The following is a 25,872-nucleotide window of genomic DNA, read 5'->3' as shown; positions in this document are numbered from 1 at the left end:
TTTTCCGAACAAAATGGCGGTGCCGGTGCTCTTCCAGTATTGCAGTTTTTGAAAAGACACTCTACAAGGATAGCAGTAGAAGTCACGTACACTTTGACGTAGGATAAAAGACCGTAAATTCTCATTACTTACGTGACATTTGCTACAGAAGTACACATCGATTTGTCAAAAATATTGATTCGTGTGAAAATTGTGGCTATTTTAAGAGAATATCAGTTTTACCTGAAAAATTTGCCTAAATCGTGTCTAAAATTGCCTGTAGCAAAAAATCTTTATAACGAATTGTAAAATCTGTGTGTACTTCTGTAGATAATCTATTATAGAAGATACTACTAAAAATTCAAGTGAATCGAATAAAAATTGAACAAGTTATGCTGCTATCCAATTTGAAAGAAAAGTGGTTGCGAGCAGCTTCGCGGGACAACACATAACTCGGTCATTTTTTAATATTTCTCTACAATATTTATGCAATATATTCATCAATGCATGCCCTAAACACAAGAATTATAGGAATAATTTTCAACCTCGTAGTATCATAAAAGAAAATTCGTCTAATTCGGTGCTGTTTTGGGCGTCTCAGTGTGGCGTAACCTCTTAACTCAAGAATTCAGAGTTTAATGAGCTGTATTGCACCCTTCCCCGCTGCACTAAATATTATCCTTAAAACGGATGTTTCCTATATCATCCAAATCCTGCACAGCCCAAACACTGTATCTTCTTAACCCCTTGTGTCGTCTAACCACTGTATCATCCTAGTCCTGTATTATCCTAGTATTCTGTGCCACCTACCATAATTTCCCAAACTATACCCCGGCGTTTACAAGGGATTGAAACTCTTACAGAAATAACTGTTTCAAACTGTTGTGCAGCGTGTTCCTAAACTGCTTGGGTAAAGTTTTCCAGCATACTCGGCTAATCATATTAAACAAAGACTGTTTATACAAACGTGGGTCATAAGAGGACGGTCCGAAGTATGCCTCCTTCAGCTGTTCAGTTCAAACACTTTTTAATTCTTCACCCTTTAACTACGGCAATAAGCGATTTGATGAATTATGCCGGGAACGGGGGTCGCTTATTGATTTATATTTACTTTATCGAGATTGCGACAACTTTTCTTTTTTTTTCTTTTGCTGTTAGACAGACACATTTGCGAATATACTATCTTGATGGAATTGGCTGCGTATATATACGCTTTTCGCAGGCAAAGGGTTAAAACTAAATAGTAAATGTCAAGTCAACTAACCCCATCATATTTGTCAACAAACCCCACAGCCGGGGTTTGTTGACTTATTCGTCTCACTGCTCTAAATATAATAAAAACTACGACCTAGACTCAATTAAAAGAATTTTAAAAATTAAGCCTGTATACCTAATGAATTTTTTAAACTTTTGGTGTGCAACAAGTCAACAAAATGCCAATGGTCTATTTATAAAAATTAGTCAACTACCCCCGGTCTCGCCTACCCTCGTCATCACGAGTAACGGAGATTACACCCTTTACACCCTTCAATTCGCTAATAAAATCGCGATACGCACGTCAGAGCACCCGATGCTGCTGCTCGTTAGAAAATCCTCCGATCTGTAAGTTTAAATATTCCATGACAACTCAGCTCTTCCGGAACAAACTTTTACCCCAACTCTGGCAAGCCGCGACGTCATAGTCCACCCCGAGTAAGAGGAACAAGTAGTTTCACGTTGTGGCTTCAACTTCGCAGAAGAATAGTGTCTCCCTAGTTATCGGTTCGTTTTGGATTCGAGCACGAGCGAGATACGTGCCGCGAGCCACTAACTGCCAGAGAAATTGGTGGAATTTCTCAGCGTCGAAGCGATCGTCGGAAAGAGGCCACGAAAAAAAGAAGCCGCCGTTGCACGTCACGAGCAACCATGGTGGAACAATAAGTTTCTCAGCGCGTTCGCGAAGATGGATGCAAACGACGGAAAGAGCGATCCCATTCCCGTGAACGCTTAAGCACCATTTCGAGACGAAACAGGCTATCAGGGCGCGTCGACGAACTAAACTTCGAAATCGGAAGCGCTCAAGCATCTGTTGTGGTTCCCTGAACGGGCATCTTACTTAATTACCTCCCCGTAGCAATGGGAGAATACAGCAGCTCGTGCTCGTCGCCATTTTTAAGCTTCGACGTTTAAAGAACGCGCTTTCAGTGAACTACTCTGGCTCCCTTGGCATTCTTCCTTTTACGCATGTGCAGTAGAATAATCTGTTTGGCAGGTAATGCTCGTGGCACTGCGATTCGAAGAAACGATGGGACTCGAGAAGATTTAAGGGGGTACTCTAATGTAACTGCCCGTTTTCAGCACCATCCTTGGGAATTTATTTAACAAAAACTATTAGTTAATACTGTCTAGCGTTTGGCCTGCATATCAAGGTATGTTTGAAGTAATACTCAGAATTTTTCTGAACTTTTCTGTCGGGTATGTAGGGTCAGGTGGGGTAGATTGTAACACGGGGCACGGTATAACAGCGAAAGTATTTCTTTGTAACATCTTTATTGCGTCATTCTACGTTTTTTGACAAACGCACCTGCCGTCATCTTGATTCAGTTGTTATTTGTCGGCATCGTCCTTTTCCCGTGAATATTTTCAGAACTTACAACACTTTCAAATCTATTTCATCCTGAAAAGGGTCTCAAACTCTGTCAAATCTCCAAATTCTCAACTTGTTAAAAACATTGGCAAAACCAGGTCTTGAAATCCCAATAACTAATTAAAAATCAGAAAGCTAGCTAACTGTTTCTACGGAAGAATGACAACGTGTGTGAAATAGTCGCATATAGTGGCATAATAATGTACAAGCCATTGTCTATACACAGTGGATATTATCTTCCAGCAAATATAACCGCAACTGACACAAGTTCATTGTTCAACCCTCAAGATAATCGAATCGTGGAGCCAAAGAGAAGTCTAACCTGTTCCTGGGATTCAAATTGCACAAACTACGCATATCTGGAATGGACAGTTCCTGGAAGTTCATGATGAAGTCAGATTATTGAAGCCTCCTAGCAGCATTAACTTCAAGTTTGCCACAATTTCGTTATTAAAGGCGTATGAAGACCAGTACTGGAACTAGTTGTTGCAGAGGTTGAAACGGTTCCGAAAATAAATATTTCAAATTGATATATATCCTTTTTATAGCTTATATATCATTCTAAATAACTGTTATAAGAAACCGAAATTTCATCTGAAACACACCCCCTTCGGTAAATAAAACTGTTGAATCTAGAGCAATCGGGGAATTCGAATAAGATACATCAGTTCGGTCAAAGTGAACACGTTCAAAGTGGTACGATAGACGTTCAATACACCTATGGCGCCAGTACCACTCTGAACGTCTATCGTATCACTCTGAACGTATGTTGAACGTCTATCGTACCACTCTGAACGTGTATTGAACGCAAAACTCAAATACGGGTTAGAACTCTCTTTACTATACTACTTACGTCACCTAGCAAACTAATTAATCGTTGAATTTTCATAAAAAATATGAGAAAAATTCTTAATCAACCTTAGATAATAGTTATATACACATGCTCTGCTCCAAATTTCCTGTACAAGTAAAAATCTAAAAAATTCAAATCCAGAAGTTATTTCATAGGCCCTCTTTTCCCCATACATGGGTGTTCATAAATATAGTTTAGTATGTGATTCAAAATGGGTAAAATGTGCGGCGAATGGAACCATATGTTTCCTCAGTTCGTAGAAAACAATGAAACAATGAATTTTTTCAAGACAAGTCCATGCATACATTAAATCTCGTGGAGATCATTTCGAGCACATACTGTATACTTCCTCTTTTGAATTATACCTCGAAAAAATTTAACGTTCGTTCGCATGAACATATAAAATGTATATACAAGGTACTTGAAATTACCACCTCGAAGTGCCCGTAAAATACCAGTTGCACGAAGAAATGTTTAAAATAAAACTTATATGTTTTCAAGGGGAGCTGTTTTATCGGTGTATGCAGAAAACGGGGCATCTTGCCACCATCGTAATATGAGCATAAACTTGCCAATGGCTTTTGTTAACGCCGTCTGAAGTTTGTCAAACTTTCCCCCAAAAAGTGTAAAGAGAATAACTTCCTAAGATATACTAGAGATGTGATTAGTTCAAATATATTTGAAATATTTAAAAACCACGCGAAAATTATTATTTTTATATTTATTACTTTTCTTTTATAGCGAGATACCGAAATAAATTCAAATACTTCTCTGTCTTCCTTTTGTAAGAACTGTTCGATATTGTTGTGTACTCCTCTACTCTTTCGCAATCTAATAGCACGGAAGACGGACTTGAGAGCGCAGTTCCATACGAAGAAACGGTTCGATTACTCCTCGAACGAGTTCGACTTAATCTCGCGGAAGACAAAGATAGAGAAGATAGTGATTTCGTACATATTTAAAAGGTAAGGGAACGTGGCCGTCTTAGCCAATGGCGCGAGATCAACTCTTCACCAGAACGTGGCTCGTTTAACTGTTGATGCACGCAAGTATAATGGAACAGTCCATTTGAGTACAAAGTTATATCATGCCTCGACGGAGTCTGTTGGAAGCAACAGTCTGGAATTAATTCCGCCGATAGTGGTGAACTGAGAATGAAGCTAGTTTTGAGAAGTAGAGGGAACGACCTCGTACGATTCAGATTGAAAGCCGTCTTAATAAAATGCAGATATCCCAAATTATTTGGATAACTATTCTTTCCAAACATTGTTCTTTAACCTTGGTTAACTGAAGTTTCTTTATGATTGAAAAATTATTTAACTGACAGATCCAATAAAAGTTAAGTTAACGTTAGATTATTTGACGAATAAAGCTAAAGCTGAAGCTAAAGCTAAAGCTAAAGCTAAAGCTAAAACTGAAGCTGAAGCTGAAGCTGATGTTCAAGTTAAAGTTAAAGCTGACAAACTTTTTCGACGCTGAAAATTAAATTTATTCGACCCGCGTCGAATAATTTTTTTTAACTTTTATTCGTTATTCGAAATTTGTATGTAAATTAAATTTTTGCCCGCAGATGAAGACTCTGGACGAGTGCGCGGAGTCAATCTCGAGGACAGGAAGAGATTCTTTAAGAAAGAGTCGTCTAGAGAGAGAGAATATTTGAAAATCTAAGAACTAAGTGTATTATTCAGTGTTTTATTGTTAACATTTTGTAATAAATATGTGTAATTGTAGATATCAAAACTATGTCGGTTCGTATGAAATCTTACTGGTTGACCTAAAATCTCTACATTACAGAAAACAGAATTTTAAACAGTATTAAAGTGAAAAGATAAATAAACATTCACTCAACGAAATAAATTCTCTGCAAACGAATAAACGCAATAATAACGTAGCAGAAGTATCGCCAGAGCATTGTGTAAATTTAGACAAGAAGAAACACAAATGTGCCTTCTGTTAAAGTTCAATTACAATACCAATAAATGTTTGTCTACTGTTCTGCGGCCGTGTTTAAAGAGCTAAATGGAATTTACATTTAATTATCTCATTGTCGGATTTTTTATGCAGATGCCACTGAGCATGGGTAATGGAGCTCGTTTACATTTCCACGAATATATTGGAAATGGGAAACAAGAGGTAGCCAATATTAGTTTTTCGCTTTGCTGTAATACTGCCATGACATAAAGGGACTTGTGGACGGTACATCAAAGAGGATCGATACGAGCGTAACGTTGTGTTGAAACTTCATTTTGTAAAAGCAATTCCTTCGTAAATTTATAACTGCAAATTTCCGCATTCTCCCCTGCCTCGTGTCAGTTTAGTTAGAAAGAACAAGGCCAGGAAGGCAGGCATTTGAGAAGAAAAAAGTAAAGGGCAAAGGGATTCTAACTCGCATGTTTGAAGCAAGAGAAAGAAGAGAAGCGCATAGAGAGCGATTTCCTTTATTTTCGGTTAGTCACACTGAATCCAGCGGCTGGCCCCAACGAAATTGAAAATATAGCAGGGGGAATAATACGCAATAAGCAGTTACCCCACTCGATGTAAGAAAGGTAAACGGGAATGAGACCCATGCAGAAGGAAATTAGCTGGAAAGATGCGCGCTGGTTTAAGATACGATTGTACATGACGCAGAAGAATAAGGGCTTATTTAAATTTCTGATAGTATCTTAATATTGCTCGAAGCAGCGGGAAGAATACCGTCCATGAGCTATATAAAAATATACTACTTTTACTATCTTTATACAGCTATACAATATTACTTTTGAAAGTGTTTTCTTTCCACATCTGTGTACATAGTCCCAAAGATCTGTGCGTGACTGAAGAATGTTAAGGGGGTGTGAAGCTCCTGAATAAACTTTGTCCAACGTTTTTCTTTGTTCATTTTGCTTTTGAAAACTCTATTCTCTCTGAATAACGCAGTGCTAACTGTATGTAAAAGTTTGGAAATTGCAGGAGGTACGAGAAAAATGTGATGCGCTGCAACTTTAAACACTCATAGCTACTGTGTGCCAGCAAACCCTTGGAGGTTCAGTAGGTCATAAAAATATGAAAATCTCAGTAAAGATGAGCACGCACACCGGGCAGGAACGAGAATCTAAATGAAGAGTTATGAGGAGTTGCCTGGAAGTGGATGTTCAGCAGCGTAAAACCTCTTGAAATGGTTGCATACACACTGGCAAAATTTAATGACGGTAGGATATCTTACCTCTGGATCTTGAAGAAACTGGGTTGTCTTGCGGAGAAATTAAGTGAGATGTACTGCGAAAAGGAGGGTTTACACCGTATAAGAGAGTCGGCGGAAATCGCAGGATTGTACTGAAAAGAAGCTCGTGTAGGAGGGTAAGTAGAAGAACAAGGAGCTGGAGGAGTATAAAACAGAGAGCAGAGAAGATTACATGACTGCATTACTGCAACAATACTCAACATGCATAACTTTGGTAATACTACTGGTATTATATTAAGAGAAGAAAGTCAGGGTAATTAATTTTATATTCGCTTATATTAATAATTTTATACCGAAGGTACTGAGAGACTTTATACTAAAGAAAACTTTAAACAAAAATAAGCAAGTTACATGAAATTACACGAGATTATGCCTGCTCTAGAGCCTCGCATAATCCATTCCTGTTTCTTCAATGATTTATTTTCAAACTATACAGGGTATTGTTAGGGAACAATTTATAACTAGCAGGGTAGTTCGTATTTACTAAGCTAAGCAGAAAATGTTTAATAAATATACGTCGAAAAATCAGCGCTGTTAGAGTTGGAAACGATTGTCGATGTTAGTATCGCGATTGATGTATTTCCTTCTATTCGTGAGAAGGAAGGAATTGTTTCCTCCAATAGCTCATCTTACTGTGTCAACAATGGTGTGCCATTCGTGTTTCAATCGATAATAATATTTACTTTTGTGTCATAATTCTTTAATTTTACGAGTAAGTGTCCAGCAAGTAGAGAACGCCTGTTATGGTCAGACCAGCAGTTTTTGAAAGAGGTCGCAATTCTGTATACGTGTATGTGAAGTACGTATGGAAATGGAGAGATAACACACAGGATATGTATTGTAAACACCGAGGTAATTACGTGGCAGAGTAATCCATCGTTTTTACTTAACATCCGATGAATAGAAGAAGAAACAAGAAACAGGCAAATCACTCGATTATCAGTATCGAAAATCGCTTCCAATTCGAGCAAGAAAACTTTGTCGACTTATGAAATATTTTTTACTCGGCTCGGTATGTACTATCTACATTGTTAATTCTGTACTCCTTTTTAAAATCACCCTGTATACACACGAACGCCCACTGTATATAATAGGTACTACTGCAACACAACAGACCAGTTATTCCTTACCACCATACTGCTCTTATAGTCACCAAAGGATCAATCCTATAAGTTCTGGTTCACACCCCCGTGTTCGTTATACATTACACGTCACCCCTGTCTTCACAGACTCCAGAACCTCAAAGAAAGCTGATTTAAAATTAGTCATCTTGTAGTTAAAGCCTGCAATCATCTTCTCCTCAGCAAAATAGCTGGAATATATATTAAGACTCCTTAAAACTGTACGATCGAATCTGTTAAGATATATTCACCAAAATATATTTATTGTTCGAGCATTATCGGTGTCTGTTTCTCACCCGGTTTCCAACAGTATCTTGCCAGATCAACAACGAGGCAATCGTGGAAAGAGGAATGAGGAAAAGTACGAGAGGGAATGAGAAGAGGAGGAGGGGCAGGGGATAATGTCGAGGAACAGCACAGAAGAAACAGTTCGATGACTGGTGCGTGGAAAAAAAGAGGAAACGGGCAACAACGGAAGAGCCAACTACCACACGAAAGAACAGACCAGGCGGGAGAGGAACAGCAGGCCAAGAAGAACAAAGGCGGACAGAGACAGCACGGGGTGGCAAACAATCGCGAAAGGGCTTTCCCTGGTGGCGCCCGTTAATCAAAGCCTCGGCCAACTCACCCCTTGTCTTCGCCCAGTGTCGGCCAAACAATGCCTCGCAGCAGTAAACTTTTAAAACGTCGATCCCGAAAAAGCTCCATTTGCACCCAAATGAAGACTACCTATCCCTTGATTCCATTTCTTTCTGTCGTTCTTTCTACGCGACTCCGCGGCAAACATGGTCGCGTTACGGCGCGTTCACTAGCAGCCCATTACGTCACCCTGCTCTGTTTGCCGTGCTCGTGCCACGCTGCAACGTGTCAGTGTTTGATTGACAGCGCGAGGTAGCACAGAGGCAGAGAGAAGAGGCCGCATGAAAAGAATTGCTGAGACTTTTATAAAAAACGGCCACTAATTCTTTTTCTTTTCCTCTGGGTCACCATGTGGAAATTTGAAAGGATCTTTGAAAATTCTGCTCATAATGATACTAAATTCTACACTTTTACAAGTTGCTGGGGAACAGTATTAGAGTGGCAAGTAAAACTAGCGATTTTTTATATCGAGGGGAATAATTTGTTTATAACAACCCTAATTTAAACTTACCAAATTTAGTTGCAAGTGAAGGCATTTAGACTGCTTTACGGCTTCAGCTTTGATATTTGCTGTTTGAGAATCGAATTCTGAAGTTAGAACTCATTTTATGTGAAATACTTGTGTTTCTCTTCATACGTACAATTTGCCACTTTAATTTGCACTGGCCTCGGAAAATACTCATGCTTACAAATATTTCTCGCTTTCTCCTTTTGCAAACACCGTGCCACTCCTGCTTAGGAAGACCACGTCACTTAGACTCGAAAACAATGTGTCATCTTGAATTCTCGAAGCCTGCGATAGCCTCCTATCCCTGCCAATATTTCTCCAGCTACCCTTTAAAACCCTAAGCCATTTTTCACCACATCTCGGAATCCGTCGGGGAGTCAGTCTTGGCCCTTATTCGCTATAAAGTTCCGTTCGTTTTATTAATAAGCCTCTTATTTAAAACGACCTGGTGGTTCGAACACTCCGAACATCCATGTGTCCATTACAAAATAAGCTATCGGCGACGAAGAAGTTTGAAACTCATTCACGCGCAACAATAAATGCAGCTTCCCAACAACCGCGTTCCTCCTCGGCTAACGAGCCTCCTTTATTGAACTTTTACTAACAACACCCTCACCTTGGATTATATGTTTACCTGCAACGTAGCGTGTCCTAGGGGCTATTTCAGGTCTCGCAGGCTCCAGGACCGTTTTCTCGAGCGCTTGCCGCCCACGGAAGGGAACTGTTCCGGCGACCCCTCATCTGCCAAGTTTCGTGGCTTTCTTTTGTTAGGCAAGAACTTCCTTCGACTTCCCAGCCGAATCCGTCGGGCGGAGAGGCTCGTGTAACTGCTTCGTAGCTCGACATAGACGGTGTTTCCCAACAAAGTGTTTCTTTCGGCTATTACGCAGTCGACGGCGAACCTACAGCGGCTGAATACGGAGGAGCGAGTGGGCGGGGTTAAACGAAACTGCAAAAGCTACCAGCCCGCTGGTGCAACTTTTACTATTCGCGAGATAACTGTTGCACGTGAAGAGAAAGGAAAACAAGATACCGAAACAGGGGAAGGGCAACGTGAGGTGGAGAACCGAGGTTGAAGTTAGGACGAACAGTGGGGGGGGGGAGGCCAGGGGGTTGAAAATAGGATAGTGTGAAGAGATGGGGTAAGGAACGACGGAAAAGAAGTAGGGAGTGATGAAGTAGGAGAATATGGAAACGAAAAGGAAGGAGTGTGAAAGGGTAGAGCAGAAAGTTTCAGGTGGCAACGGAGGGGATGTGGAATAGGAGAGACAGAGGGAGAGGAGGTGTATGAATTCATTACGCTTCATGCGAACATCGTAATTTCACGAGCCTCGCTTTCGTATATACTCTTCAACTTACCGTTGCAATCATTGAAGATGAATTATGCGTTGAGAAGTTCTTCTCAATTTTCCGGTCCACGGGTGCTGAGAAATTACAAGCGTACAACGCTGTTCCAGGTCTTTAGAATCAGGAGGAACTTTCGCCGGAGCAGTAAACGGAGGGAAACTTATGCAACGTGAAATCTTGTAAAAATTTATCTCGTGCAAAAACGAATAGGGTAATTGCTTACTGCGTCAGCCGTACTCGTAATTCAAAGTACTCGCGCTTTATATATTTCTCTCTTCTGCACGAATATCTTTTGCATCACCAATTGCCGCGGATCTGATACGCCCTCCTGCTCGTGAATTATTATATTACAATCCAGATACGATGTTAAAGGTATTCAATTAAAGAGGTCTTGCTGCCCGCTTAAAATACAGGGTTGGAAAGCAGAGAATACGCAAAGGAAGGTAAAGTTTCTATAATTTAGTGGAACCCTGTAACGACTGAAACTGTAAGTAAAGAAGAATGTAAAACGGATAGTTAGCATTCTAAAATGTGTAAGAAGCTGAAAGACTTTTGACAGCGGTGAAGTAATATGTGCAAGAATCAAGGCGAGGAATCTAAAGCAAAAGGGACACGGAAACGCGAAATCGCTTATATGGGAACGACAAGCAGGAGGAGTGCGGAACATGAACAAAAGACAGAACACGCGGGGAGTCTGGAAGTTCGACGGGAAACAAGAACATATCTGGAATTCCTATCGGGCATCCGCAGACCGCAGCCAGCAACCAATTTCAAGTTTACGCGCTCAACTTTTCCGTATCTCTTCCACGTATCTGCCTCTGTCGTTCTACCTGTTTCGACTCTCTTACATGGTGTGTGTATGTGCGCGCACGTGTACGTGTTTATTCTATTGTAAACGAACGAACCTACGATGATATTTTCTTCTTCAGTTTAATTCCGCAAATTCTTCATTCGAAAAGGGATTGGTAGGTTTTTCGTTTGATATCTTACATTCTAGCAGCTTTAGCGGATTGAACAACTTTGTGGCGAGTGTATGTTACGTTATTACAAAATAAATATATTACTTTGTATGTCAAGGGTATGAAAGAAGTTTGTGTCCATTTAAGGAATAAAATGGGATTTAAGGAATAAAGCGATTAAAGGAATAAAATGAGTATATTGGCTTCGGAATACTTTGGATAAGTGGTAATTACTCTGTTCTTACGCAGGATAAGTATTGATTATCTGTGAAAGAAGGCTACATCTAGCGGTACCTGTTTACCAGTTTTGAACACATTTCTTTGTGGACATCAATATTCCTAATGAAGTAATGACCCTGTTCAATTTCTCCTTAAGGGGGTATACCCGTTTGAACCCTCGGAAAATGTGTAGATTTTGTGGATTTTTTTACAAGTCAACGACTTGATGAAGATTTCCCGTTTTTTTTACTATTTTTACATAGTATTATACATAAAAAAATTTCAGTTAAAAAACTATTGTTTTTCGGAAGTTATGCATACATATCCGAAAGTCTCTCGATTTTAAGTGGCTAAACGGTGGGCCTGAAAATCCACAAAATGTACACATTTTCCGAAGGTTCAAACGGGTGTAACCCCTTAAAGGGTCATTCTACTTTGAACCGCCGAAAGATTGAGCTATTTTTAAAGACATTTTTCTGAGTAAATGTAAGATATAATGAAATAAATCTTTTTGGTAATTATTAAGCAACTCTTATATTATACAAACAAAATTTAAAAAGGAGGTATGGCGTAGTTGATTTCCCGGCTCAGGTTTATCCGAAACAAAAATTCCAAAAGATTTTTGTTGAAAAGTAATAAAATAGCGCCGGTTTGAAAAAAAAAAACAGTTTCACAAAACACCATATATCAACAGATTCGTCATTCGTTTAGCTTTAAGATGAGCTTCATTGATCGAGTCAGTTGGATCTGGGGCACAATATAGAAGGTATTGAACACGATGTGCGCAGACAAAAAAAATGATGTAAGCAAGTCCACATACTGCGCATCAAGCATGTGCAGAATTAACAAAGAGTCTAGGAACATCGGAGGCAATACAAATACAATACATTAGCAAAGAAACGCAAGAACTTTCCTCGGGACCTGATAAAAGCTTCTTAATTTAGAAGCCACTGTTCCACTTCGATCCCTTTTGCTTGATGCAACGAATAACACCAACCTGCTTGCACGATACAGCCTCCAACAAAGCTCACGTTCCCGAAGTTCGCTGTAACCCCGCACATCTGCACGCTTCGCTAAATATACTGATACGACGAGCAAGGAGTGCGGTTCTTCGCGAAGCAGATTCTTTGCTTAACTATGTTCATTTAGCACGCCGAGCACGGAACGAAAGCGGAAACTTGTACTCGCTGGAAAGGGGATAGGTTCACGGTTGGGAGACACGCGGGGTGACAATAATTAAAACGGCGCCTAAGCAACCGAGCGCCGCATATGCTCAGGAGCAGAGAGTGCGTATCAAGTAACCGTAGCTCCACTATCGCCAAACAGTCGGGACGGGCCGCGAGACGTTTGTGACGCCAAGATTCTTCCATCTATGCGAACCACTCCGCGACGTTTGCGGTTGTTCACCCCCCTCGTCTCGCCAAGTGGCAATGCAAAGGGGAGACCGTAATTCACCGTTGAGGAATCTTTACCCCGGGTTAACCATTTGGCTTTGGGCTCGGTAGCATCTTGGCGCACTGCTAGAGGAACTGCTTTGTTACATGGCCCATAGTGGCGATGATAATTAAAGTAACATACTGGGGAACGAACGCTCTGCGCGGGGACTGTTGCACTGGTAGAATGTATTTCACGCGTAATGAGAAGCAGTGTGCCGCAGAAAGTGATGATATCACGTAATCTCGAACATCTAATTGCTAATTATGGCGAGCTACTTGCTCGAACCCTTTGCGGGGCCGCGTATAAGCAACCCGGGGAATCTCGATTTACTATGTCGGAACTATTTCAGGGGTAGAGCTAAATTTAACGATTCCAGAGTTAGCAGAGCTATCGACGAATTAAATTAGCGTGACAGCCCAATAAGTGTCACTCCCCTCGGTTAATCGGCAAGTAATTACCGCAGGTTATATTTCTGGAGCATCCTGTTCTTCAGCTTGTAATTGACAAGAGGACTTCATGGTTCTTCGTTCAGATTCGCGATTACTACGTACTTCGTCGTTGCTCTTGAGATCCAAAAATACATCGTTCAACGCTGACAGTAAGTTACACTAGGGTGGCCCTTATTTGTACGTGTCGAATTTTTTGTTGTTGTATTTCTTTGCTCTCACTCCCTAGAACGGTGCCATTTGATAAAAAAAAGTAGTCCCTGAAAAAGTTTATGAATGTAAAGTTTAGAATTTACCAATTGCTTGGATTTAAAGAATACCCTTACAAATGGTAAGCCCTATCGAAATTTTCTTGAAATAATATTAAAAGAGCATTCAATTTTCTACAATTACTGTATATATAAGTTTCTAGTGCTTCCAACCATTTTTTAGATAATAGCGTTTGAATACACGCTTGGGGTGCTTGTTAGTGCAAACAAAACGGTCGTTCGAATTTTTTTATTACCCTTATTATTTTAGTATACACTCTGGATAACGAGTACCCTTAATTCTGCTTTTACCCAGTAGATGCGTTCCCGAAAAATCCGCGCGAACAAATATGCCGAGCATATGACGAAATGGGGCATTGTATCCACCCCGCAATGATACCAACAAATCGTCGAACTTCCAAATCAATTTCTTCTGTATAATTATATTTCTGTAACTCAAACAAGTCTTAAAAAAACAGACAAATCATTTACTTAATAGTCCGTGCTAGCCTTAAATGCAAATTCTAAGAATTTCTATTTAATTGAGAGGCATTTCCCCGAAAAACAATTACGAATAAATTCTTCGTAGAATTAAAAGTAAGTAAAAATCTTCAAAATGGCAAATATGTCGGGCCCTGTTAGATCAAAACAAATCTTGGGGAAGGGAATTTAATTTTTTTCTACACCGTGTTAAACGAAAATCCTGTAAAAGCAGAATTAAGTGTGCACGTATCAGCAACGTTTAACCGGATAGCGCTGCGCAACCCCGATGAGGCATTTTCTTCTCTGCCAAGCACCCCTGCCGCGGTGTAACGTGTCGCCCCGCAGTACCGAGCGTAAATTCAACTTCCGTCCGCTACGAGTGTAACACGCACGCGTGCTCACGGAGCTCCACGTGTGCCTCAGAATGTGCTGGAGGAACACGTGCGGCCGCGACACCTCCCGGTACACACGTGCAGGCAGGCACGTGTATGCACGCAGCCAGTATGCATGGGAATCACGTTGACATCGTATAGGGCATATGTCGTCGCGCCCTGGCCCGACTTCAACCTCGGACACACCCTCCGCGGCCTCTTCATCCAGCCGTGCTGCTCTTACGACCCACTATTTTCGCGTAGAGGGGACATTTCTGCCATATTTTACAACGGGTATAAAGCAGCCATCCTTAGTCCACGTTCGACCTTGCCTGCCGAAACCGTCCACCCCCACGCTTCCGTTCCTCCTATTTCTCGTTTTTATTATTCCCCTTTGTTCTCCTACGTGTCTACCATTCTCTCTATGGCGTCTCATCCCATCCCGTCCTCGGAGTCCTCCGGGCTGATCTGAATGTTTTATATTCAATGCAACCGTCTCGAGGATCCATTAGCAGATTCTTTCGGATGCGTCGCGCGGCTATACGAGCCCCAGAAAGTAGGATAACTGCGGATTGAATGTGTGCCGATAACAGCAAATCGTTCGAGTAAACGTTCTTCTCGGATATATATGGGGACAGTGGAAGTTGCGGGCCAATGGCAATCGAGAGATTAAGTTTTTTTTTTATTTTTTATTCCGAGGAGGATGGATAGCGCGGCGCGGGACTCGCTGTGGGTGTCCGGGTTTCAAGCTGGAGTCCTTTGTTAGGCTCCCGGACTATCTGCTTTTATTAGAAACCTGAATAACGGGGAATTGTAGCCGCAGTGACACGTTGGCGGTTCACGTAGAGAACGGGAGGGAATGGGATGGTGGCGGTGAATGCTCCTTCGAATTTCAAAGTGAAACGTTAAGTGCTTTATTAGAATAGTTGAAAGTTTCCAATGTACGCTGACAAACAAATCAGACTACCTGGCTTCTTGTTAGTCTCTGTGCTGCTAGCCAGTGTGGACTAATCCTTCGACAATTTAGTCTATACGTGCATGTAACGCGGTGCTGGTTACTTGTGTTATAAAATATTGAACGATAAAGTGTTTCTTCATTACACATATCGGATTATCAGACAATAATGCTTTACGCGTTTACTAAGGGCTATCAGAAAACTAATTAATAAAATTTTCATTAAGGAATCATGCCTACCTGTGAGATCTGAAAACACATGTACTTTCGGTTTTTTGGGGGGAAACTTTGAAGAGTTTTTTAAATAAAGAGTTGTGTATTCGAAAGTATGTATTTTAAAGTTCTTGTGATATTTTTTGCATCGCAATATATAAACGAATAAAATAATTATGGGCCATCTCCCGGCAGCGTTATTTTTTTAAGCACTTTGGGGTGACCAGTGTAATTTTGACCTGGTTCGTCAGAAATAAAAAATTCGACTGAATTTAGTCAGTACAGTAGATTATCTATTCTCCTTGTCATATCAGAAGGAACCCGTTTCACGCATGTATAGCCAATAGTAGCGCAGAACATGTCTTTGCTGAACATTTCTTCTTATATGGCAGAGTATATAGTGCCCGACCGTGGCTTTTTTAATTTCGTTGTGTAGTTTTCATTTTACAGATGAAAAATGACGAAAAACGAACGAACCTGTGGCGAAAGTCGATGCTTTTGCTATAAACAGGCGTCACTTTGTAGCAAATTAATTTTTAGGGATAATGAACGAACAGACACTAGATAATCTAACATACCTACTAACTAAATTTGACCTACACTGCGTTCCACATTAGAGCATACTCGTTTCGCGCAGCGATACACTGTTGATTGGTAGTAAACCGGCAGGGCAAGTGCTACGACCAATCGCGTGTGTCCGATCCGTGGGAGCTGCGCAGATCGGCCGCAAAGCGGTGGGGGCGTTGGTACGCTCTTATATGGAACACAGTGTAATTTTTAATGTCTGCGTATACTTAATCAGTGAATGTCAGAGATACAGTCAGGAAAGAAGACATAATGATGACCGTACCAAATATACTTACATACCAGGAGAACGTAATCAAATGAAAAAAACATCGGAATGCTCAACGCATATGTATAAAAAATATGTAAAGATACTGTTAAACTGATGTGTAGTCACTAACGACCTGTACAGTCAACGCGGCTTTAAACTTCAAGTTAAAGAGAAAAAAGAGAACGAACTCAAGGTGGGAGTAAAGTGTAGTTCTAGTTGGCATTCATTCGCGTTTCGAGGACATGAGGGGGACACATACGCGCGTCGCGAACGCACCCATATCGCGAAACGACTGCCGCGCCACGAGACGCGCCGCGCGCGGCAAGAGCTTTTAATTAAAATATGGAGATCAGCTCGACAGCAAAGCCAACCATTGTGGCCGCGGGTCGAGCTGCAATAATAACAGATAATATATCGTCCATGGAAAGCCAGTGTAACTGGCTCTTTCAAACAATGAATTCAAATCCGGGAACCGGGCGGAGAACAATGACATCTCGAACCTTTCCGTGTACTTCCGTTACTGACGACCACCAAATTCATATCCCCCCGTTAGAGATTACCCTGCTAGCCATTGCAGGAAGTAATAATCTTCGCTTCTCCGGCCGCTATTTTTATCTCCCGCGACCGCGGACGTGATTAAAATGAATGATTTAATAAAATGCCACCGCCAGGGGTGTGCCTCTAGGTGCGGAGCAAATTCCGCCGTTTCGAGCCGTTGTTACCAGCTTCGACTATCAATTCCTTCCTGCGAAAACTGGCGCTGCCGCTGATGCTCCAATTCATCGGCATTCAAAGCTGTCGTATCTCTATACCCGGGTACCTGGACACTTCCTCAATTTCGTTTCGAGTATCCATCCATATTCAAAAGCACAGTCGTCGAAATGTGGGCCATGCACTTTGAAATGCTTGCAATAAAGTAAGGAATTGCATTGAAATTTTTAAAATTTAAAAGCTACGAATCCACCAGGTTTGCGTTACAACATACTTATAACAATTCTCGGTTTTGTACGGTATAGTTGGGTAGATTATAAAATAGAAAAATATCCGTCCGATTGTGTTGAAGAGGCACCTATAGAACTGTCCCATCGGTGGCCCGGGGCTCTGTACATTTTTCGTCCAAGTGTGAATTGAATGGAAATTCGGGAGACCTGCGGCTCATAATTGAATCCCGACCGCAGAGTACACACCGCCATTTCATGGTAAAACTAAGCCTATTCATTCTCACCAACACCTAACTGCATCGATCTGCGACGCACCGCTGCTATTAACGTTCAACATGGGGATACCAGACACTGAATTTTGCCAAGCGTGAAATGGAGATAATGACTGGCGAGCCAATCAGTTAACCAGACCGAGTCAGAGTGGGCTAATGAGGATGTACCCCATGGTGGGTGCGGTTACTCGAGCATAGAACGAGTCAGGCGAACAAAAAGTTCATCCGATGTAGTGTCAAGATATTCGACGCATCTCCTATCTTGGCTGATACCGGTAACTAGTGCGAACGGTGTTACGGCTTACGAATCTGGATAATAGCATGAATGTCCAAGGGCGAAACATTCAATTCCGAGAATTCAGTAATTAAGTGGCAAAAAAAATGATGATGAAGAAATGCAAATCCAAGAATTCAGTAATTATGTGGCAAAGTACGCGAGTTATTGTTTCGTCGAAGCACTTCTGACAAAACAATAGCGATTGGCTGCAACTGTAGGTCTGCAGTCTATCTGTTTCACAGAAAGATAAGAATTTAAACTGAGACAAAAGTTTAAATCGCAGCCATGCTTAAGACAGATTACGATATCTGGTTCCATTGAAATTGTTGTAAGCTATTTTGGAAAGGGAGGAAGTTAATAAATTAAAAGGAATAATACTAGTATTCCTGAACAGTCTTCACTTTGCAAAGACTGAGTAGGTATTCTGTAATTGCTCCTTTCAAGCACCAGCACTGACTGGCATTCTACTTCACGCTGGTCGTTGGGGCACGTTTAAGTTTAGGTGAATGTCATACACGGCCAGAACGCCAATTCAAAAATATTCTTATGTTTGAAGCTAACAAAGGAACTCTAACAGAAACATCTTCGTCATATTTTTGCTTCTGGACTTCAGCTCGTTTACAATTTGGGGAAATATTCTAGATACATATGTGATTGCACTGTAGCTCAGAGAATTACTTTATTGGGAAAGAAGAATACAGTGCGAGTTAAATGAATATCTTCGATCATATTGTTCTCAGCGCAATTAATAAACATAGTTTCAATGAAAACGTTTAACATGAACGACTCGTATCTATCACAACATTGCTTTTAAATTATAAAATATTGCTGAAAGCTTGCCGAGGATATTTCAGAAACGCACTGTATAAACTATGTCTAAAAAATAACTGCAAATACGGAAATACGTGGTATAAAAATTGTTTCCTCGAAATTATATTCATTTCATCTTTATTTCACTGTATATTGTAAATAATAATAATGTATGTATGGTATTTAAAATTTTTAATAAATAGCAAGATACCTATATTGTTGAAAAGCTGAAATATTCAATTTCAGTCCTACATGCAATTAGAAGTTAAATTAATTTCCACAATTTTACAAAATCTTTCTTCTTTTGGTATTTAAAATTTTTAATAAATAGCAAGATACCTATATTGTTAAAAAGCTGAAATATTCAATTTCAGTCCTACGTACAATTAGAAGTCAAATTAATTTCCACAATTTTACAACACCTTTCTTCTTTTGTACACTGTGATTCTTATTGGTTTGCTGTAAGTTGAAAAGTATAATCTCCCAAGGTGCAGCGGTACTTACTTATGCTGAGAGCGAGCGAATAATGAAAGAACATGGTAATATCGCTGCAAAATTGCTTAAACAATTAGAAGCTCGTGCTTCTTTCAGAGATCTGGCTGGCCGAGAACGAAGCTCGGCAAAGAATTTAAATCTTAAGACTTAATATCTATTTTTCTAAAGGCAAAGGTCGAGGGGCCTCCACAATGCAACGTGCAATATTTAAAGTGCGGGGGCGTTTACCTTTAATTTATATTCCATATTTTATTGTTAAGACGCCTTGCAAAGTCTTTTGTCCGCGAACTACGACGTTTACTTACATCTCAAGAATTTTTATATTTAAACAAGGGTCTTGCCTCTGTCAGGAAAATCGCGTCTTAGGTACAAAGGAAGTCATCCTGCTTGGATATTCAATAAATGGATGGCCTCGCTGACGAAGAATCCTCTCATTTAAAAGACCCAACCTGACCACCTCAATTGTGCCTCCCTCCCCCCGCCCCCCGCTTCAAATATGCGTTCTATTCCGCCGTTTTGTCCGCCTATGAAACGAAAAACAAGGACTGTCGCGAAATGTAAAGCAACACATGTTGCAGTATCAATCGCGATAGGACAAAAGCGGGCACGAAAAAATTGCGATCGTTTGTTATCGTGGCTCCCTTTGTCCACGAAGAGATTTAATTCCTGCGAAGGGGTTTCGATGAATATGGTATCGGTTTTCGTACGAATGTTACTTGTAGGTATACCGAGTTGTTGAGAAGTTAGGCACCCCGAAAAGTAAAAAAATTATGCAACGTTGTGTTGAAGTAGAGTAGTTTATTGGTAACCAAAATCTATTTCTTGTTAGTGCCATAGTGCGGTTTTAGGGGGTGAAATCATTCAGGCCTTGAAAAGAATGCAGAATTTTCCTTTTGGTGAAATATCTCCAGAAAGGTGAGAGATATCGAAAAGAAGTTTAAACAAAAGTTGCATCTTTTTTATATCTACAAGACTGTGTGAAAATAAGTATAGAATTAAAGATCGGTAGTGGGGGTAACTTGAAAATTATGGATTTTTCGAGAATCGTTTTTATGTATTTTTGTAGACATAAAAAGAGATGCAACTTTCGTTTAAACTTCTTTCCGATATCTCTCACCGTTCTCGAGATCTTCCACGAAAAAGAAAATTCTGCATTTTTTTAAAGGGGTGATCGCATCCCCTAAATCCGCACTGTGGCACCAACAAAAAATAGATTTGTGTTACGGATGAACCACTCTACTTGCACACGAAGTTGAATGATTTTCTAAATTTTTTTGGGTTGCCTAACTTCCCTCGATAGATATGTTTTCAGTTTATCCCTTGTTTACTGAATGCATTGCTATAGGAAGCAATAAAAACATGTTACTAGATTCGTGAAAATTCCACAGTGCTCGCACCACAGTTGCAGCGTGAAAAAGTTTTAAGCCGATGCTTTGCATCGGGAGGAATGATTCAGAAGAAACGTTTTTAATTAAAAGTATGCTTCATTGAAACCGTTTTGATTAAGTTAATATTTATTGCAATCAACAGGACATATACACCATGGAGGAAACACAACAAGCATGAACCGTTTCTGGGAAATTGGTAGTTAACCGTTACAGAATTTCAGAAAAGTAAATAAAAATTTAATTGCTGCCGAAATAATATTGATAAACTTTACGCGCAGTATTACGAGTTAACGAAAAAAGATTATAAATATTCTATTTAAATTGATAACGCTACTCTGATAATATTTGAATTTTTTCGACTCTACGTTTTCGGAGAATAATTCATTATACTGCATTATCCTTAAAGAAAATTCTTATCCGTAGCTAATTTAAGAAGAATCTATATCCAAATTATTGAATCCTCCAATGTATCTGTATTTGGAAGCAACGCAAAGCGGTGCTACGCATTATTTTTCACATGCGCGATCCTGTAAAAAGTTAGTCTCCAAAAGACGTTAGCAGGCCAAAGACGCGCACCTATATATTAATTTGCGTTTTCTTCTCTGTATCTATATATCGTTTTTATCCTTAACAAACTATATTTTTCCTACCTGTCTCTCTAGATTCTTATTCGATTCTGAATCCTTTTCTAACTAGACTCGATTGAAACACAGCAAACAGCTTTCACTCCTGCTACTGTTTACCACACGAGTAATCCGTGCAACTCGAAAACAACCCCCTTCTGACCCAAGGATTGCATTTCTCACAGACCTATAGCTGACAGTGGGCGAGAACATTCGCCTGGAAAACGATCATCTGAGTAAAGACGGAGTGTCTGCGTGATCCAAGAGCGAGCAGCTTTAAAGGTCGGCGGACAAAGCCGGGTCGCGGCGGGAATCGAATTTCCGTAAATGATATTCACGTGCCGAAGGGCGGTCGCAGCGTTTGGCGACGAGCGATACAGCCTCGGAAGCCGAGCAACCGGCGCCGAAAACCGCCAAAAATCACGGTGAATAGAGATTTCCAGGACGTTGGGGATAAATCCCACGAAAGATTAGCTAACGAGGCGAGGAAGCAACGAAATAAAAATAAATAGGAACGGCGCCAAATAAATGAAGGTGAAGGAAGAAAGCGCTTTATGGCGGCTTGTATAAATTTCTTTTTCGAGAGGGCTAGGCGACTGCGATTTATCGAGCATTTTCTTCTGGAACAACGCTAAGCGGTCCGTTACTAATACATCGTTCTAAAGAGCTGAAAAAGCCTCGCCGCGTTTAAAAATGTCTCTCCGCGGAGTTAGTTGTCGGACGTATTACGGCTTCCCAGCTCTGATAGCAGGCTTAACTGCTTGGTTGTTAATAAAACAGCGAGCAATGCATTTAAAATAACGCGAACTGAGTTGGGTGATTAAGGGGCAACATACACCTAAGAGCTCGAAAAAGGAGGATGGACATATGACTCACAAGCAGTCACAAAGTCGACTTCTATGTTCGAATGTCCGCCCTTTTGCGAGAAATTGAAAATAGTAGTTTTACTAATATTTATAATAGTAGTTTTTTTTTGCTACTTTTAGAGTAATTTTTCCTTTCTTGTGTTTAAATGAAAAGCAGTGAGGATATGGTGGTTACCGCAGACGCCGTAACTTTTCTGAAGAAGAAAAGAACGTTATACGGAAACAGCTGCCACGCAGCTTCTTCTCCGAATTTCTTGATGGAAATTTCACATTTTATAGTCAAAAGTATGACCTTTATAATGTGTAAAATGTTTGTTTGATAAAAACGTTTCTCCACTGAAAAAAAATCCTCAAATACCTCCTACTTTTTCGCCTGCCAGGTGTGTGTTGCCGCTTAAAGTGTCAGAGTGGTCGATTCAACGTTGTCGGATGGAATTTTCCTTATTCAGAAGACAAACCGAATCTTTGAAGCTTTGGCGAAGTAAATTGTTGAAGCTAAAGCTGTCACAGGCTTCAGATATACATACATATACTAGTACTCAACGTGGTTTCAGGTACTAATACTCACTACATATTCCTCGGAAGTTTGTCGCTAAATAGAGCACAGCTAATGGGTACGGCGAGAAGCGAGGATCGGCCGAGCTACAGGCGGTAGCTGGAGGAGGAGGCCCTATTAGATGTTTATGGGACTTAGTAGAAGAAGAATTCATTCTTAGCTCTAACAGCTTAGCACAAGAGCTAAGTCTTTCTGACTTGTTAGTGAGAGTTCTAAGAACTTCCTAGCTGACAGCGGGAAAGCTGACGTGGCTCTTATGAGCTGGAATGTTTTATCACATTCGCTATCTACGAGGAAAGTATCGGCCAGCTTAGCTCCGCGCTTGCGACGCGTGTTGAAAAACTTAAATTGCATGTAATTTCAAGTTTGCTTCAGTGTTCATGCACCGGCCCCTTACTTTTTTTCGTCTGGTACTATAAATCTGAAGTAAGTATAACAAATATGAAAATTGACAATAATTATAACCATAATAGACTGAAAAGTACTAATATATGGTACAAACAAGGTCAACGTCCGCATATTTTACGATCTTTTGAAGACTGATAGCCCCTATTTCAGTTTCGGAGGCTTTATAGCTAGGTCAGGACTAGGATGAGGCCTTGACATAAGCCATGCGCTCGAGTGGATGGGCACTGGGCGGTTAGTGACTCGAAGTTACATCGCTGTCCAGTGTGACCTGATATTGCTTAGGGTGAGAAAGCTTGGAAATTAAAAGCGATTCTCTCCTAGAAAATATGACCATGGAGCCAATGACCCGAGGCTGCGTTCTGGTAAGAGCATTGTGACAAACCACGCGACATTTACCCCAGAACCGTAGGGTTAGAAACTTGTAACGTCAAAATCTTCCTTTTTAATGATCATGTCTGACATACAGGTCAATACTTTTCTGCCCCTGCGTCGTAAAAACACGTCAATGCCAGCTAATCCAGGGGCACCTTTGACGCTGAAAGTCGTCAAGACTTAACTGTTAAAGTGTTAATTGGTTACAGCTTTAAATGGTGGATTAACTCGACGAGAGACTCTCAGCTGCATCCTTAATGTAAAAGATCATGAAAAGAAACTAAATGCAATTGATTATTTTCAATAAATCAGTACTTTACCACTCCACCGCAAGTCTCGCAACAGCTTGAATGTGGAGTACGCAAAGTTGCGAGTAGACGTTGCTTTAATCCATCAGATACGACGCTCTGAAGGGACTGGGCAGGTTACTTTGAGTTCATATTACAAACTTTAACGTAATTGAGAGTTAGTTTGAATTACGTGTGAGTTAAGTTCGGTAAGTTTAGCCGGGATTGAGTTCGGCTTGGCGGGCATTAATGACCAAAGGCGAAATATGTAAATGGAACTGTTCCATCCATCTTTGATGATGACATGACCGCAAACGTGTCAGGCCGTCATTGTTGTAATATTCGACCAACACAGAATTGACAAATCCGCGTGTTTTGGATAAGAAAAGAAGAAGATATACGATTAGGTAATTATTAACGATGCACAACAAGCGTAGAATACTAGATGTCCGAAATTTTAATACATTGCTTTTATAAATTACTTAGGTCATACCTTAGAGGTGCCGAAATGAATATACATGTTTGTGTACATGCATACATGTATACCGAAATTATTGATTAATACTATGTAAATTAGATGATTATTAACAGCGCTCCTGGTATAACTAACCGACGTAATTACTAGAATATGAATGATCAGAATATTATTTAATACGACGTGATGCTAATACCTCGCCACCAGGGGAAGTTTTAACATTATTTAATGGACTTTCATAGATTTGACAGGCTAGCATTTAAAGCCTCGTTAAATATACTACGCTTTAGAAAGCTTGGCTAAGTTTCTAATAACAACGTAACAACAATTAAAACCAAACTTAGTTCTTTAATTAGAATTCAAATAAGCGAGATATTGGTGATTAAAATCTGATCGTGGTGGTTCAGTAATTTTCTACTACTATTCACTGTAGCCGATCTGTATTTTAAACCACACAGTGCTTAATTTATTGCAATCCCCATTGTTGATACAATTTCTAATGTGTACCAAAGTATAACTGCGTAATAAGTTTGTTTACGTTTATGTTATCTGTAATAATTTCGTGAACGTATGCTTACTACAACTGTTATCTTAAAATTCAAACGTCTGAATGTTGCAGCACAAAATATGCCCAAAGACAGAAAGACGACCCTTTCAGAATTTTTTTTCACCATTACACAATTGTCCGTCGAGTGTCACTCATAAAACGTGAAACAAGCTTACAATGTAGGCTGTCTATCTATTCAGAGCATGCACATATAGTACCCAAGTCTAGTTGTCCGTCGAATGGCAGTTATGGTTTCATTGTTTTCAGACACGCACATTCATAGCTGGCTGTCGAATCGATCATAGACAGATTCCTGTGGCGCATCAATTCGCGTACATTATCAAACCACTGGCGCAGGATATCAGTTACATAATCTTGATCTACCGGTCCCAGTTTCTATAACGCTTTTTCTGTTTATCTGTCATCTTAATATATAAAGCAGAAAGTGTTTGTGTGTTTGTCTGTCGCCTAATAACTTTCGAACGGTAAACTCTTTGGTCACGAAATGTGCCCCGGCTCATTATGCCTAGCTAATCCAAATAGATGTGACTATTTTCACAAAAAAAATACATAAATAAATTTTTTTTATATAAAATCAGAATCTAAATTTCGGGCGAAGCCGAGTAATAAAGCGAGTGTACTATATTCCAAAACGTGGATCTAATTTGCCCTCGTTCACGTAACGTGAGAATATATCTTGGGTGCAATTTCGCTTCGTTTACCTAACATAAGGATGTAATTTTGGGTTCCAGAGAAAACGTAAGTTAATTTTAAAAAAACATAGTGACTCAAATACATTATTTGTACAAATCCCAGGGAGTCCTAATGTACGAAAAGAAGATTTAATATAAAGCCTAGCAGTTCTCCCCGATCCACTCGCAAGCTTTTACCCTTCTGCCCAATGTAATCGAATCACATTGCAGTATACGTGCCTCGATTGGGGAACATGTGAGTCATTGTAGCGTAAGACCATCAGGGAAAAATTGACAACGAACAGAGAACGAAACGGGATAGTGCCGTTACGCGCAGAAACAGCTGCTGTCGTCGTTGCGAATCGTATCCTGGGGGACAAAAGATTACACGGACACCGTCGAAT

The 25,872-nt window shown here is 40.2% G+C and overlaps 1 protein-coding gene across 1 annotated transcript in view; it reads right to left on the bottom strand.

Moving 5' to 3' along the window:
- LOC143370478 (zwei Ig domain protein zig-8) overlaps positions 1-25,872 on the bottom strand; it is a 348,169-nt gene that overhangs the window by 114,618 nt on the left and 207,679 nt on the right. The window lies entirely within an intron of this gene.

The sequence above is a fragment of the Andrena cerasifolii genome, chromosome 6 (assembly GCF_050908995.1).
Source record: "Andrena cerasifolii isolate SP2316 chromosome 6, iyAndCera1_principal, whole genome shotgun sequence".
NCBI lineage: Eukaryota > Metazoa > Arthropoda > Insecta > Hymenoptera > Andrenidae > Andrena > Andrena cerasifolii.
Note: the sequence above shows the minus strand (reverse complement) of the source record. Positions and strands in the feature narration are given on the sequence as shown.